Consider the following 16,616-nt stretch of genomic DNA (forward strand, 5'->3'; position numbering starts at 1 on the left):
TCTTTCCCCCTCCCCCTCTCTCTCTCCCCTTCCCCTCCCACATTACCATTCCCCTCGCTCACTCCCCTTCCCCTCCCTCTCTCTCTCTCCCCTTTCCTCTCTCCTGTCATTCTCCCCCCACTCCTTCCCCTCTCTCTCCTCCCTCCTCTATCTTGCCTCTCTCTCCTCTCCCCCTCTCTCCCCCCTCTCTCCCCTTCCCCCTCTGCTTTTTCACTCTCCCTTTCACTCTCCCTCTCCCCTTCCACTCTCGTCCCTCCCCTCCCTCCACTCTCTCTCTTTACCATTCTTTTCCGATTCTCCCCTTCGCCCTCTCTGTCTCCCCTTCCTTTCTCTCTCCCCTGCCCCCTCCCTCTCTCGTCTTCCCATCTCTCTCCCCTTCCCGTCTCTCCCCTCCCCCTCTCCTTCTCTCCCATTCCTCTCTCTCTCACTCCGTCTTCCTCTCTCTCCCCTTCCTCTCTTTCCCCTTCCCCATCTCTCTCACTCCTTCCACGCTCTCTTTTCCCTTCCCCTCTCTTTCCTGTTCCTTCCCCTGTAACTCCTCAAACAGGAGGCTCCATAGCTCAGGGGTTAGAGCACTGGTCTTGTAAACCAGCGGTCATGAGTTCAAATCTCAATGGGGCCTCCTCAAAGTTAACTCAATATTTAAATTCAGCCTCAATTAACAAGGCTATTAAACAGCTTTGAGACTGACCCTGGAGCAACAATCTCCTTTTGTCTCCAGTGATATCGCTCTCCCTTCCCGTTCTGCATCTTTTTCCCGCTATTGAACTTTCCCCGTCCCTCACAGACTCCCCTCCCCCTCTCTCCCCCACCCTTTCACTCTCTCTCTCTCCGTCCCCTCTCTTTCCCCTCGCCACTCTTTCTCTCTCCCTTTCCCCTTCACTTCTCTTTCCCACTCCTCCACGATCACCTTCCCCTTCCCGCCTCTCTCTAACCCTTCCCTTTTCTCACTCTCCACTTCCCCTCTCTCCCCTTCTCTCTCACTTTTATTCACCGCGCACTCCTTCCCTCTCTCTCCTTCCTCCTCTATCTTCCCTCTCTCTCCCCTCCCCCTCATACCCCTACCCACTCTCTCCACCCTCTCTCCCCCTCCCGTTCTGCCTTTTCACTCTCCCTTTCCCTCTCTCCTCCCCTCTCTCTCCTCCCCTACCTCCTCTGTCTCTCCCTTTTCCCTTTCTTTTCAGATTCTCCCCTTCTCCCTCTCTTTCTCGTTCCTATTTCTCCTATCCCCATCTCTCTCCCCTTCCCCCTCTCTCACTCCTTCCACTCTCTCTCCACTTCCCCTCTCTCTCTCACTCCTCCTCCCCTCTCTTCCCCTCCCCTCCCTTTCTCACTCCTTCTACTCTCTCCCTCCCTTCCACACTCTCTCCCTCCCTTCCACACACTCTCTCCCCTTTCCCCCTCTCACTCCTTTCCCTCCCTCTCTTCCTCTTCCCCCTCCTTCCCCCTCTCTCTCACTCCTTCCTTCTCTGTCTCCCCTTCCCCCTCTCTCTCACTCCTTCCACCCTCTCTTTTCCCTTACCCTCTCTTTCCTGCTCCTTCCCCTGTCTTTCCCAGAGCAGGTGGCTCCATAGCTCAGGGGTTAGAGCACTGGTCTAATAAACCAGGGGTCGTGAGTTCAAATCTCATTGGGGCCTCCTCAAGATCCACTTATTTATTAAATTCACCGTCAATTAACAAGGGCTTTAATTATAAATATTAACCAGCTCTGAGACCGACCCAGGAACAACAGGCTCCCCTCTCCTCCCCTTGTCTCCCTCACACTCTCTCTCCCCCTTCCAAATCTTTCTCTGCCCTCCCCATCACTGTTATGATCAGAATAAATCCAGGGGACCGTATCGTGAGCTGAAACTATTGTGACCTTGGTCTCTTTATTGAGACCCCAGAGTGGGGAAGCAGCATGGTGGATCACCTTATGTACCTGCTTGTCCCAGGGTGCACAAGTGACCCTTAGGCCTCCCACAGGTGTGCCCCCTAGTGGCAAGTCTGACATATTGGTGAGGTTTAGGTGCATACATAACATCACTCCCCCCCCCGCCCCCTCCAAAGGCTTATGTACCAGTTATTTGCAAGTTGAGGCGATATGACGCCCTGTGTCCCCAGGTCGATCACCTGATTTGAATTCCTGGCCTGGGTGAGTTGGTCGGAACGTTGCTGCCCGGCCGAGTGCCTGGTGTGATGGGACAGACGTGGCCAGGTCCTTTCACAATGGTGGCCTGCTTATCGATAGTTTGCAGTCTGGTCTGGTCCAAACGCTTTCTGCGTTTGCTCAGTACATGGTTTCACAACCAAACACTCCATTTTCATCACACACACACACACACTCCATTCCCCTCTTTGTCTCACACAGTGCTCTCGGCCCCATCTGGGGGCCCTGAATATTGTCCACGTCACTTATTCTGATGTGGTGTGGAGGGGGGCCGTACGATCGTGGTGCATTCTCTGCTGATAGCAGGCGGAAGGCTCGGTCCTGAGCGACTCTGTCCGGTGACTGCGTAGCAACCCGGGACAGCCGGGGTCTGTAGGGAGTCTACCGCGACACGTGTGGTGCTCGGCTTGGTGATCTGGGCTGCCCGCTGCGGACTATTGTCGCTGACCCTAAGGCCTGGAGAGCCCAGGATGGGCCGATACGGCCCTGAGACTTTCAGTGGTAGCGGGAGGCCGTGTGGTCCCCCGTGGATCCTGGGACGTAGTACGGAGGTTCCCGCACCACCGACTGTGTGTAGCCTCCCTGCCTTTCTTTGTAACACGTTGCAGGGTTTGCCCCACAGGGGGGGGGGGGCAATCTGATGGGATGAGCATTACGTCTTTGCGACGGATAAGCTGCAACACTCCCGTCTGGCGATTCGCCGTGAGCAGGCGGTAATGTGATAACACATCACTTCCTACAAGTACTTTGTCAGATACATATACGACCGGTTGTTGTTTGCCCGCTACTTTGGCTTGTTTTAACGTACCCCCGACCCCATATGATAGTACATCATTGGCCGTGAAAGAACGCTCACATGGGTTCCACAGTGCAAACAACTTATTGGAACATAGTGGGTTCCTGACCTTCTCAGCGGCCCCCCCCTTTACCTTTGCCCCAAACCCAGTGGCCTTCCTCGCTGGCCAACACATGCCTCTGTTCCGTTGCGGCCACATCCCGTGGTCTGGACGTTTCTCTCGACCCGTGGTCTGGACGCTTCTCTCGACTGCCGCCATCTTCCTCCCCAGGGATTTCCGCCTCTGGCGTCGGGAAGACACATTCGGATGGTTTCGGCCGGAGCCCCGCTCCGCTTGGTCGGCCTGGAGCCTCTTCCGTCGCCGCCAAGAGGTCGTCGGCTTCGGGTGCTGGGTACCCCCGTCTGTAACCGCTGCTCAGTTGACCTTCGCCTCCTGGTGGTCGCGACGAGCGGCCTGTGCCTCGGGGGTCTGCAAATGGATCTGCACTTCGACGCCTGGTTCAGCTGAAGGTGGGGGGCTTGCTCAGCCTTTGAGCAAGGGGAGAGGTTGTTCGCCAGAGAAGGTACACAGAGGTCTTCCCAGTTCCATCGAATCTTCCCCATCCACCTTCTACCAAGCAGCATTGGCCCATCACCTGAAACAATCCACAGAGGTAAATCGCGCACCGCTCCCTCATGGGATACCCTTATGCCCGCACTACCAATAACTGGTCTCAGTTCCTTGGTGTAGGTGCCCAGCTTTGCCTGAATCGGGATCAGCTTGGGTCATTGTGCTCTGTCGCCCCCCCCCACAGTCTCTCGAATGCCTTCTGGCTCATTATTGATTGACCCGCCCCCGTGTCTAGTTCCATGGAGACTGGAGTGCCGTTAGGTCCAACTTTTCACATTATCGGAGGGCTTTTGGTGGTGAAGGTGTGTACCCCATGTACTTCCCCTTCAGCCTCAGGTTGAGTTGCCTCTCCTGCTCGTTCAGCGTGACCCTCGCTGGATCGATGGTCCTCTCCTGACTCTGCCACGTGGTGAGTCACAGACCCTTTGCACATTCGCTGGAGGTGCCCCATTGTTCCACGGCCCTTGCACACACAGGGCTTGAATCGACATTGATGGGCTCGATGGCTGACCCCAGCAGGGCCAACATGGTGCTAATGGATACGCATTCACGGCCCACGGCGGACTTTGAGTCACTCGAGGCCTAGGTCTGGCCTCTGCGGTCATGTGGGCCCTGTCCTGTGCCGCTCTGCCTGCTGAATACATTATTTTATGCACAGTACTTGCCGGTGAGCTTCGAATCTGTTTCGTGTTATCGCTTGTGGATATGAAGGCCTGGGCTGTCGTGATGGCCTTGCTCAGATAGAAACACAGAAAAAGAGAAAATAGGTGCAGGAGTAGGCCATTCGGCCCTTCGAGCCTGCACCACCATTCAATAAGATCATGGCTGATCATTCACCTCAGTACCCCTTTCCTGCTTTCTCTCCATACCCCTTGATCCCTTTAGCCGTAAGGGCCATATCTAACTCCCTCTTGAATATATCCAATGAACTGGCCTCAACAACTCTCTGCGGCAGGGAATTCCACAGGTTAACAACTCTCTGAGTGAAGAAGTTTCTCCTCATCTCGGTCCTAAATGGCTTACCCCTTATCCTTAGAATGTGTCCTCTGGTTCTGGACTTCCCCAACATCGGGAACATTCTTCCTCCATCTAACCTGTCCCGTCCCGTCAGAATCTTATACGTTTCTATAAGATCCCCTCTCATCCTTCTAAACACCAGTGTATAATGGTTCAGTTTATCCAGTCTCTCCTCATATATCAGTCCTGCCATCCCGGGAATCAGTCTGGTGAACCTTTGCTGCACTCCCTCAATAGCAAGAATGTCCTTCCTCAGATTAGGAGACCAAAACTGAACACAATATTCCAGGTGAGGCCTCACCAAGGCCCTGTACAACTGCAGTAAGACCTCCCTGCTCCTATACTCAAATCCCCTCGCGATGAAGGCCAACATACCATTTGACTTCTTCACCGCCTGCTGTACCTGCATGCCAACTTTCAATGACTGATGAACCATGACACCCAGGTCTCGTTGCACCTCCCCTTTTTCTAATCTGTCACCATTCAGATAATATTCTGCCTTCCTGTTTTTGCCTCCAAAGTGGATAACCTCACATTTATCCACATTATACTGCATCTGCCATGCATTTGCCCACTCACCTAACCTGTCCAAGTCACCCTGCAGCCTCTTAGCATCCTCCTCACAGCTCACACCGCCACCCAGCTTAGTGTCATCTGCAAACTTGGAGATATTACACTCAATTCCTTCATCTAAATCATTGATGTATATTGTAAATAGCTGGGGTCCCAGCACTGAGCCCTGCGGTACCCCACTAGTCACTGCTTCCCATTCCGAAAAGGACCCGTTTATCCCGGGCTCCGGCAGACAGCAGCTTGCGAAGGATGAGCTCGTGACCGATTCCGAGCACGAAACCGTTCGGCAACATTTCCCGCAAAGATCCCGCAAAAACCGTACTGCCCCGCAAGGAATCTTCTGGCCCTGGGAGCGCCGGTGGGTGTAAAAGTGATACCTGGCCTTTAAGGTGCTCTCCTTCGGCTTGAGGCGTTCCCACACCAGCACACACAGCTCTGTGTAAGTCTTCTCCTCTGGTTTGACCGGTGCCAGCAGGTTTTTGAGCAGGCCGTATATCGGAGACCCACATACGGTGAGGAGAATCGCCCTGGTCTTGATCGCCCTCTCTCAGCCTCGTCCTGTTCATTGGCGACGTAGTACCGGTCGGGACGCTCAACGAAGGCTTCCCAAATCATCACCCTCAACAAATCCCTCAACAAGACCAACGGCAGCCATTACCGTGTGAAGGTTGGTGATCCGTTACTCGTCGCCAGTGAGTGATGTTCAGAATAAATCCACAGGACTGTATTGCAAGCTCAAACTGTGGTGACCTTGTGCTCTTTATTCAGACTCCAGGGTGGGGAAGCAGTATGGTGAGTCACCTTATATACCTGCTTGTCCCAGGGTGTACAGGTGACCATTGGGTCTCCCACAGGTGTGCCCCCTAGTGGCAAGTCTTACATATTGGTGACGTTTACATGTGTACACAACAATCACGACCCGTTCCACATCTTTTTATTCCTCTCTCACTTTCCCGCCATCTCGCTTTCCTCGTCTCTCACTCATTCCCCTCTCCCCCTTGCCCCTCCCTCGCCTCACCCTCTTCCCGTCCCACTCTCTCCCCTTCCGACTCTGCCTTTCCACTCTCCCTCTCGCTCCTCCTTCTCCGCTCCCTTTCCTCCCCTCCCTCCTCTCTCTCTCTCTTTTCCCTTTCCTTTCAGATTCTCCCCATCTCCCTCTCTCCCCTTCCCCTTTCTCTCTCCCCTTCCTCACTCTCTCACTCCTTCCCCTCTCTCTCTCACTCCTTCCCCATCACTCCTCTTAACATCACTTTCACCATCCCCCCGCTCTCTCTCCCCTTCCCTCTCTTTCCCCTCCCCTCTCTCGCTCTCGCCTTCCCCCTCTCTCTCCCCTTCTCCCTCTCTCACCTTCCCTTCCCTCTCCTTCCCCTCCCTCCTCTCTCGCTCTCGTCTTCCCCCTCTCTCTCCCATTCCCCTCTCGCTCACTCCTTCCCCTCTCCCTTTTCATTTTCTCCCCTCCTCTCTCTCCCCTCCCTCTCCTTCTCCCCCCCTCCCCTGTCTCCACTCCCCTCCCTCCTCCCTTTCCTTCCCTCGCTCTCGCTCTCCCCTTTCCCATCAGACTCTCCCCCTCCTCATCTCTCCCATCCCCCCAACCTCTCTCTCCCCTTCTCCCTCTCTCTCCCCTTCCCCCGCTCTACCCTCCCGCCTCGAGAGACAGAGTGAGAAGGTGAGAGACAGAAAGAAAGAGATAGAGACAGAGCGACAGAGAGAAAGAGAGACAGAAAGTGAGAGAGAGAGATTGAGAGAGAGAGAGAGACAGAGAGACAGAGAGATTGGGACAGAGTGTGACTGAGTTGCCTTGGGATGTTTTACTACGTGAAAGACCCGATATATCGATGTTGAGAGGCGAATATTGAAGAGACGGAGGCAGGAGTCTGGGGGATGAGACACTATCCCGCGATCTCACTTTCTCCATCTCTCTCTCCCCTTTCCCTCTCTCTCTCCCCTTCCCCTCTCTCTCCTTCCGCTCCCTCCCCTCACTCCTCTCTCTCGCTCTTTTGCCTTTCTTTTCAGATTCTCCCCTGCTCCCTCTCTCTCCCCTTCCTTTCTCTCTCCCCTGCCTCCTCCCTCTCTTGATTTCCCATCTCTCACTCCTCCTCCTCTCGCTCTCTCCCATTCCCCTCTGGCTGACTCCTTCCCCCTCTCTCTCCCATTCCCTCTCCCACTCATTCCCCTCTCTCCCTCCTTTTACAACTTCCAAGCACTAATCTCTCTCACAGAGCCGGCACAGACACGATGGGCCGAATGGCCCTCCTTGTGTGCTGTAAGATTCTGTGAATGCTCAGGGATGAATCACCGAGAATGATTATTCGGGCCCCACCTCCTTGTTAACAATAGTAAGATGCAAACAGGAGCTGGTGTTACAGGTGACTCCATAGCTCAGGGGTTAGAGCACTGGTCTTGTAAACCAGTGATCGTGGGTTCAAATTTCACTGGGGCCTACTCAATTTTGGCTTCTGTTACTGAATTGACCGTCAATCAGCGACAGGCCGACACCATCAAAGGAACCACTCACTCCGCACTTTACAATCTTCCCACAGTACTTTCACTTCCCACCCCCAGTCTGTATCCCACCTTTTCCACATCCAGTCTCAGAGACACCGATATATCATCGACTCATCGAAACTTACAGCAGGGAAGGAGACCATTTCGGCCCATCGTGTCTGCACCAGCCGACCAAGAGCTATCTGCTGGGCAGGGCCACATAGTCCGCATGTCCCAGACACGAGACTCCCAAAGCAAGCGCTCCACTCGGAACTCCTTCACGGCAAGCGAGACAAAGGTGGGCAGAGGGAAGGTTACAAGGGACACCCTCAAAGCCTCCCTGATAAAGTGCAATATCCCCACCCACACCTGGGAGTCCCTGGCCAAAGACCAGTCCCGCCCGGAGTGGAGGAAGTGCATCCGGGAGGGCGCTGAGCACCTCGAGTCTCGTCGCCGAGAGCGTGCAGAAACCAAGCGCAGGCAGCGGAAGGAGCGTGCGGCAAACCAGTCCCACCCTCCCCTTCCCTCAACGTCGATCTGTCCCACCTGTGACAGGGACTGTGGTTCCCGTATTGGACTGTTCAGCCACCTCAGGACTCATGTTAAGAGTGGAAGCAAGTCTTCCTCGATTCCGAGGGACTGCCTATGATGATGATATGATCCCAGCCTGATCCCACTTTCCAGCTCTCGGTCCGTAGCCCTGTAGCTTACGGCACTTCAAGTGTACATCCAAGTACCTTTTAAATGTGGTGAGGGTTTCTGCCTCTACCACCCTTTCAGGCCGTGAGTTCCAGACCCCCACCACCCTCTGGGTGAAGGAATGGAGGTCTCCCCTCAGCCTCCTCTGTTCCAAAGAAAACAACCCCAGCCGATCCAATCTTCCCTCGTCGCTAAAATTCTCCAGTCCCGCCAACATCCTGGTAAATCTCCTCTGCACCCTCTCCAGTGCAATCACATCCTTCCTGCGATATCCTGACATTTTAGGGAGAAATAAATCTGGGAAACATAGAAACGTAGAAAATAGGTGCAGGAGTAGGCCATTCGGCCCTTCGAGCCTGCACCACCATTCAATATGATCATGGCTGATCATTCCCTCAGTACCCCTTTCCTGCTTTCTCTCCATACCCCTTGATGCCTTTAGCCGTAAGGGCCATATCTAACTCCCTCTTCAATATATCCAATGAACTGAACTCAACAACTCTCTGCGGCACGGAATTCCACAGGTTAACAACTCTCTGAGTGAAGAAGTTTCTCCTCATCTCGGTCCTGAATGGCTTACCCCTCATCCTTAGACTGTGTCCCCTGGTTCTGGACTTCCCCAACATCGGGAACATTCGGCCAGCATCTAACCTGTCCTGTCCCGTCAGAATAGAAACATAGAAACATAGAAAATAGGTGCAGGAGTAGGCCATTCGGCCCTTCTAGCCTGCACCGCCATTCAATGAGTTCATGGCTGAACATTCAACTTCAGTACCCCATTCCTGCTTTCTCGCCATACCCCTTGATCCCCCTAGCAGTAAGGACCTCATCTAACTCCTTTTTGAATATATTTAGTGAATTGGCCTCAACAACTTTCTGTGGTAGAGAATTCCACAGGTTCAGCACTCTCTGGGTGAAGAAGTTCCTCCGCAACTCGGTCCTAAATGGCTTACCCCTTATCCTTAGACTGTGACCCCTGGTTCTGGACTTCCCCAACATTGGGAAATTCTTCCTGCATCTAACCTGTCTAACCCCGTCAGAATCTTATACGTTTCTATAAGATCCCCTCTCATCCTTCTAAACTCCAGTGAATACAGGCCCAGTCGATCCAGTCTCTCCTCATATGTCAGTCCTGCCATCCCGGGAATCAGTCTGGTGAACCTTCGCTGCACTCCCTCAATAGCAAGAATGTCCTTCCTCAGATTAGGAGACCAAAACTGAACACAATATTCCAGGTGAGGCCTCACCAAGGCCCTGTACAACTGCAGTAAGACCTCCCTGCTCCTATACTGAAATCCCCGAGCTATGAAGGCCAACATACCATTTGACTTCTTCACCGCCTGCTGTACCTGCATGCCAACTTTCAATGACTGATGAACCATGACACCCAGGTCTCGTTGCACCTCCCCTTTTCCTAATCTGTCACCATTCAGATAATATTCTGCCTTCCTGTTTTTGCCCCCAAAGTGGATAACCTCACATTTATCCACATTATACTGCATCTGCCATGCATTTGCCCACTCACCTAACCTGTCCAAGTCACCCTGCAGCCTCTTAGCATCCTCCTCACAGCTCACACCGCCACCCAGCTTAGTGTCATCTGCAAACTTGGAGATATTACACTCAATTCCTTCATCTAAATCATTGATGTATATTGTAAATAGCTGGGGTCCCAGCACTGAGCCCTGCGGCACCCCACTAGTCACTGCCTCCCATTCCGAAAAGGGCCCGTTTATCCCGGGATCCGGCAGACAGCAGCTTGCGAAGGATGACCACGTGACCGATTCCGAGCACGAAACCGTTCGGCAACATTTCCCGCAAAGATCCCGCAAAAACCGTACTGCCCCGCAAGGAATCTTCTGGCCCTGGGAGCGCCGGTGGGTGTAAAAGTGATACCTGGCCTTTAAGGTGCTCTCCTTCGGCTTGAGGCGTTCCCACACCAGCACACACAGCTCTGTGTAAGTCTTCTCCTCTGGTTTGACCGGTGCCAGCAGGTTTTTGAGCAGGCCGTATATCGGAGACCCACATACGGTGAGGAGAATCGCCCTGGTCTTGATCGCCCTCTCTCAGCCTCGTCCTGTTCATTGGCGACGTAGTACCGGTCGGGACGCTCAACGAAGGCTTCCCAAATCATCACCCTCAACAAATCCCTCAACAAGACCAACGGCAGCCATTACCGTGTGAAGGTTGGTGATCCGTTACTCGTCGCCAGTGAGTGATGTTCAGAATAAATCCACAGGACTGTATTGCAAGCTCAAACTGTGGTGACCTTGTGCTCTTTATTCAGACTCCAGGGTGGGGAAGCAGTATGGTGAGTCACCTTATATACCTGCTTGTCCCAGGGTGTACAGGTGACCATTGGGTCTCCCACAGGTGTGCCCCCTAGTGGCAAGTCTTACATATTGGTGACGTTTACATGTGTACACAACAATCACGACCCGTTCCACATCTTTTTATTCCTCTCTCACTTTCCCGCTATCTCGCTTTCCCCGTCTCTCACTCGTTCCCCTCTCCCCCTTTCCCCTCCCTCACCTCACCCTCTTCCCGTCCCACTCTCTCCCCCTCCGACTCTGCCTTTCCACTCTCCCTCTCCCTCCTCCTTCTCCGCTCCCTTTCCTCCCCTCCCTCCTCTCTCTCTCTCTTTTCCCTTTCCTTTCAGATTCTCCCCTTCTCCCTCTCTCCCCTTCCCCTTTCTCTCTCCCCTTCCTCACTCTCTCACTCCTTACCCCTCTCTCCCCTCCCTCTCCTTCTCCCTCCCCTCCCCAGTCTCCATCCCCTCCATCCTCCCTTTCATTCCCTCGCTCTCGCTCTCCCCTTTCCCATCAGACTCTCCCCCTCCCCATCTCTCCAATCCCCCCCCTCTCTTCCCTTCTCCCTCTCTCTCCCCTTCCCCCGCTACACCCTCCCCCCTCGAGGGACCGAGTGAGAAGATGAGAGACAGAAAGAAAGAGACAGAGACAGAGAGACAGAGAGAAAGAGAGATTGGGACAGAGTGTGACTGAGTTGCCTTGGGATGTTTTACTACGTGAAAGACCCGATATATCGATGTTGAGAGGTGAATATTGAAGAGACGGAGGCAGGAGTCTGGGGGATGAGACACAATCTGAGCGTTTCACTGACCCCTCCTCATTCTTCAAACACACAGCACTAACTGGGGAATGACCCATAGCTCAGGGCAGGTGGTTCCATGTCTCAGGGGTTAGAGCACTGGGCTAATAAACCAGCGGTCGTTGGTTCAAATCTCACTGGGGCCTACTCAAAATTAGTTCAGTATTTAAATTCACTGTCAATTAACAAGGGATGTAATTATAAATATTAAACAGCTCCGAGACCGACCCTGGAACAACAAGCTCCTGTCTCTCTCCCTTCCATATCAGGACATGTTCTGCATCTTTTTACCCCTCTCTCCCTTTACCACTATCTCGCTTTCCCCATCTGTCACTCATTCCCCTCTCCCCCCTTCCCCCTCCATCGCCTCACACTCTCTCTCCGCTATCCACTCTCTCACCCCCTCTCTCCGCTCACTCTGTCTCTTTCGCCAACCCAGGCTCTCCACCCTCTCTCCCCTTCCCCTCACCTTTTCACTCTCCACTTCCCTCCCTCCCTCCTTTCTCTCTCGCTCTCTTTTCCCTTTCTTTTCAGAGTCTCCCGTTCTCCCTCTCTCTCCCCTTCCTTTCTCTCTCCCTTGCCTCCTCCCTCTCTCCCCTTCCCCCCTCTCCCCTTCCCCTCTCTCCACTTCCCCTCTCTCCACTTCCATCTCTTACTCTCCCCTTCCGCTCTCATCCATTAGCCTCTCTCACTCACTCCATCGCCATTCTTCCCCTCCCTCTCTATTTCCCCTTCCCCCTCTCTCTCACTCCTTCCACTCTCTCTTTGTTACGCTACACTCTGTCCCCTCTTCCAGGTCATCTATGTATATTGTAAACAGTTGTGGTCCCAGCACCGATCCCTTTGGCACACCACTAACCACCGATTTCCAACCCGAAAAGCACCCATTTAACCCGACTCTCTACTTTCTGTTAGCCAGCCAATTCTCGATCCATGCTAATACATTTCCTCTGACTCTGCGTACCTTTATCTTCTGCAGGAACCTTTTGTGTGGCACTTTATCGAATGCCTTTTGAAAATCTAAATACCACCACATCCATCGGTACACCTCTATCCACCATGCTCGTTATATCCTCAAAGAATTCCAGTAAATTAGTTAAACATGATTTCCCCTTCATGAATCCGTGTTGCGTCTGCTTGATTGCACTATTCCTATCTAGATGTCCCGCTATTTCTTCCTTAATGATAGCTTCAAGCATTTTCCCCACTACAGATGTTAAACTAACCGGCCTATAGTTACCTGCCTTTTGTCTGCCCCTTTTTTAAACAGAGGCGTTATTAGCTGCTTTCCAATCCGCTGGTACCTCCCCAGAGTCCAGAGAATTTTGGTAGATTATAACGAATGTATCTACTATAACTTCCGCCATCTCTTTTAATACCCTGGGATGCATTTCATCCAGACCAGGGTACTTGTCTACCTTGAGTCCTATTAGCCTATCCAGCACTACCCCCCGAGTGACAGTGATTGTCTCAAGGTCCTCCCTTCCCACATTCCTGTGACCAGCAATTTTTGGCATGGTTTTTATGTCTTCCACTGTGAAGACCGAAGCAAAATAATTGTTTAAGGTCTCAGCCATTTCCACATTTCCCATTATTAAATCCCTCTTCTCATCTTCTAAGGGACCAACACTTACTTTAGTCACTCTTTTCCGTTTTATATATCTGTAAAAGCTTTTACTACCGTTTTTATGTTTTGCGCAAGTTTATTTTTGTAATCTATCATTCCTTTCTTTATTGCTTTCTTAGTCATTCTTTGATGTCGTTTAAAATTTTCCCAATCTTCTAGTTTCCCACTAACCTTGGCCACCTTATATGCATTGGTTTTTAATTTGATACTCTCCCTTATTTCCTTGGTTATCCACGGCTGGTTATCCCTTCTCTTTCCGCCCTTCTTTTTCACTGGAATATCTTTTTGTTGAGCACTATGAAAGAGCTCCTTATAAGTCCTCCACTGTTCCTCAATTGTGCCACCGTTTAGTCTGTGTTTCCAGTCTATTTTAGCCAATTCTGCCCTCATCCCACTGTAGTCCCCTTTGTTTAAGCATAGTACGCTCGTTTCTGACACTACTTCCTCACCCTCAATCTGTATTACAAATTCAACCATACTGTGATCACTCATTCCGAGAGGATCTTTTACTCAGAGATCGTTTATTATTCCTGTCTCATTACACAGGACCAGATCTAAGATAGCTTGCTCCCTTGTAGGTTCTGTAACATACTGTTCGAACAATCCTGTATGCATTCTATGAATTCCTCCTCCAGGCTACCCTGTGCGATTTGATTTGACCAATCGATATGTAGGTTAAAATCCCTCCTTTTTCACATGCCTCCATTATTCCCTTGATTATTGCCCGCCCCACTGTGAAGTTATTATTTGGGGGCCTATAAACTACGCCCACCAGTGACTTTTTCCCCTTACTATCTCTAATCTCCACCCACAATGATTCAACATTTTGTTCATTAGAACCAATATCATCTCTCACAACTGCCCTGATATCATCCTTTATTAACAGAGCTACCCCACCTCCTTTCCCTTCTTGTCTGTCTTTCCGAATTGACAGATACCCCTGTATGTTTAATTCCCAGTCTTGGCCACCCTGCAACCATGCTTCTGTAATGGCCACCAAATCATACCCATTTGTAATGATTTGTGCCGTCAACTCATTTACTTTATTTCGAATGCTGCGTGCGTTCAGGTAGAGTGTTTTAATACTAGTTTTTAAACCATGATTTTTAGTTTTGACCCTTCCTGCAGCCCCTTTATCTTCATACATATTGTCCCTTCCTATCACCTTGTGGTTTACCCTTACCCCAGTGCTACTCTGCTCTGTTGCCTCCTGCCTTTTGCATTCTTTCTTGGGTTCCGGTTCATCTGAGCTCTCACCCACTCTAACTAGCTCCGAGCCCTCTCCTGGGTTCCGAATACAAGTTACTGGTTGGTAACCAGAGAATGAACCTGTTGTGTTCCGAACACAGATGAGACTGCACACAGGGAGGTTAAAGTAACAGTGACCTCAGTCTTTATTAAGACACTCCAGAGTGAGGAACAGGCCTTAGGGGCCGGCTTATATACAGTGCTCCCAAGGGATGCTGGGATCCCTTGGGACTTCAGGGAATGCGCTCCCTGGTGGTGGAAGATGGGAGTGCATGCTTTACAGATACACAACAGAACCATCTATTCTTCTCTCTCCCCTTCCTTCTCTCAGTCCTTCCGCTCTCTCTCCCCCCCTGAACTCACTCTCTTCATCCCTTCTCTTTCCCCCTCCCCCTCTCTCTCTCCCCTTGCCCTCCCACATTACCATTCCCCTCGCTCACTCCCCTTCCCCTCTCTCTCTCTCTCCCCTTTCCTCTCGACTGTCATTCTCCCCCCACTCCTTCCCCTCTCTCTCCTCCCTCAGCTATCTTGCCTCTCTCTCCCCTCCCCCTCTCTCCCTCCTCTCTCCCCTTCCCCCTCTGCTTTTTCACTCTCCCTTTCATTCTCCCTCTCCCCTTCCACTCTCGTCCCTCCCCTCCCTCCACTCTCTCTCTTTACCATTCTTTTCCGATTCTCCCCTTTGCCCTCTCTCTCCCCTTCCTTTCTCTCTCCCCTGCCTCCTCCCTCTCTCGTCTTCCCATCTCTCTCCCCTTCCCGTCTCTCCCCTCCCCCTCTCCTTCTCTCCCATTCCTCTCTCTGTCACTCCGTCTCCCTCTCTCTCCCCTTCCTCTCTTTCCCCTTCCCCATCTCGCTCACTCCTTCCACGCTCTCTTTCCCCGTCCCCTCTCTTTCCTGTTCCTTCCCCTGTAACTCCTCAAACAGGAGGCTCCATAGCTCAGGGGTTAGAGCACTGGTCTTGTAAACCAGGGGTCATGAGTTCAAATCTCAATGGGGCCTCCTCCAAGTTAACTCAATATTTAAATTCACCCTCAATGAACAAGGCTATTAAACAGCTTTGAGACTGACCCTGGAACAACAATCTCCTTCTGTCTCCAGTAATATCACTCTCCCTTCCCGTTCTGCATCTTTTTCCCGCTATCGAGCTTTCCCCGTCCCTCACAGACTCCCCTCCCCCTCTCTCCCCCATCCTTTCACTCTCTCTCTCTCCGTCCCCTCTCTTTCCCCTCGCCCCTCTTTCTCTCTCCCTTTCCCCTTCACTTCTCTTTCCAACTCCTCCACGATCACCTTCCCCTTCCCGCCTCTCTCTAACCCTTCCCTTTTCTCGCTCTCCACTTCCCCTCTCTCCCCTTCTCTCTCACTTTCATTCACCGCGCACTCCTTCCCTCTCTCTCCTTCTTCCTCTATCTTCCCTCTCTCTCCCCTCCCCCTCATTCCCCTACCCACTCTCTCCACCCTCTCTCCCCCTCCTGTTCTGCCTTTTCACTCTCCCTTTCCCTCTCCCCTCCCCTCTCTCTCCTCCCCTACCTCCTCTGTCTCTCCCTTTTCCCTTTCTTTTCAGATTCTCCCCTTCTCCCTCGCTTTCTCGTTCCCATCTCTCCTCTCCCCATCTCTCTCCCCTTCCCCCTCTCTCACTCCTTCCACTCTCTCTCCACTTCCCCTCTCTCTCTCTCACTCACTCCTCCCCTCTCTTCCCCTCCCCTCCCCCTCTCACTCCTTCTACTCTCTCCCTCCCTTCCACACTCTCTCCCTCCCTTCCACACTCTCTCTCCCCTTTCCCCCTCTCACTCCTTTCCCTCCCTCTCTTCCTCTTCCCCCTCCTTCCCCCTCTCTCTCACTCCTTCCTTCTCTGTCTCCCCTTCCCCCTCTCTCTCACTCCTTCCACTCTCTCTTTTCCCTTCCCCTCTCTTTCCTGCTCCTTCACCTGTCTTTCCTAGAGCAGGTGGCTCCATAGCTCGGGGGTTAGAGCACTGGTCTAGTAAACCAGGGGTCATGAGTTCAAATCTCAATGGGGCCTACTCAAGATCAGCTTATTTATTAAATTCACCGTCAATGAACAAGGGCTTTAATTATAAATATTAACCAGCTCTGAGACCGACCCTGGAACAACAGGCTCCCCTCTCCTCCCCTTGTCTCCCTCACACTCTCTCTCCCCTTCCAAATCTCTCTCTGCCACCCCCATCACTGTTATGTTCAGAATAAATCCACGGGACCGTATCGTAAGCTGAAACTATTGTGACCTTGGTCTCTTTATTGAGACCCCAGAGTGGGGAAGCAGCATGGTGGATCACCTTATGCACCTGCTTGT

General features: G+C 52.2%; 5 non-coding genes across 5 annotated transcripts; all 5 read left to right on the plus strand.

The window, feature by feature from the left end:
* The first annotated feature begins 549 nt into the window (after positions 1-549).
* On the plus strand, positions 550-622 carry trnat-ugu (transfer RNA threonine (anticodon UGU)). Its single transcript has one exon. It is a non-coding gene; the product is annotated as a tRNA-Thr (tRNA).
* Positions 623-1,564: 942 nt separating this feature from the next.
* On the plus strand, positions 1,565-1,637 carry trnai-aau (transfer RNA isoleucine (anticodon AAU)). The gene has a single exon. It is a non-coding gene; the product is annotated as a tRNA-Ile (tRNA).
* A 5,876-nt stretch (positions 1,638-7,513) lies between these two features.
* On the plus strand, positions 7,514-7,586 carry trnat-ugu (transfer RNA threonine (anticodon UGU)). Its single transcript has one exon. It is a non-coding gene; the product is annotated as a tRNA-Thr (tRNA).
* Positions 7,587-15,234: 7,648 nt separating this feature from the next.
* On the plus strand, positions 15,235-15,307 carry trnat-ugu (transfer RNA threonine (anticodon UGU)). Its single transcript has one exon. It is a non-coding gene; the product is annotated as a tRNA-Thr (tRNA).
* A 945-nt stretch (positions 15,308-16,252) lies between these two features.
* Positions 16,253-16,325, plus strand: trnat-agu (transfer RNA threonine (anticodon AGU)). The gene has a single exon. It is a non-coding gene; the product is annotated as a tRNA-Thr (tRNA).
* Positions 16,326-16,616: the final 291 nt, after the last annotated feature.

This window comes from Pristiophorus japonicus, unplaced genomic scaffold (assembly GCF_044704955.1).
Source record: "Pristiophorus japonicus isolate sPriJap1 unplaced genomic scaffold, sPriJap1.hap1 HAP1_SCAFFOLD_594, whole genome shotgun sequence".
Lineage (NCBI taxonomy): Eukaryota > Metazoa > Chordata > Chondrichthyes > Pristiophoridae > Pristiophorus > Pristiophorus japonicus.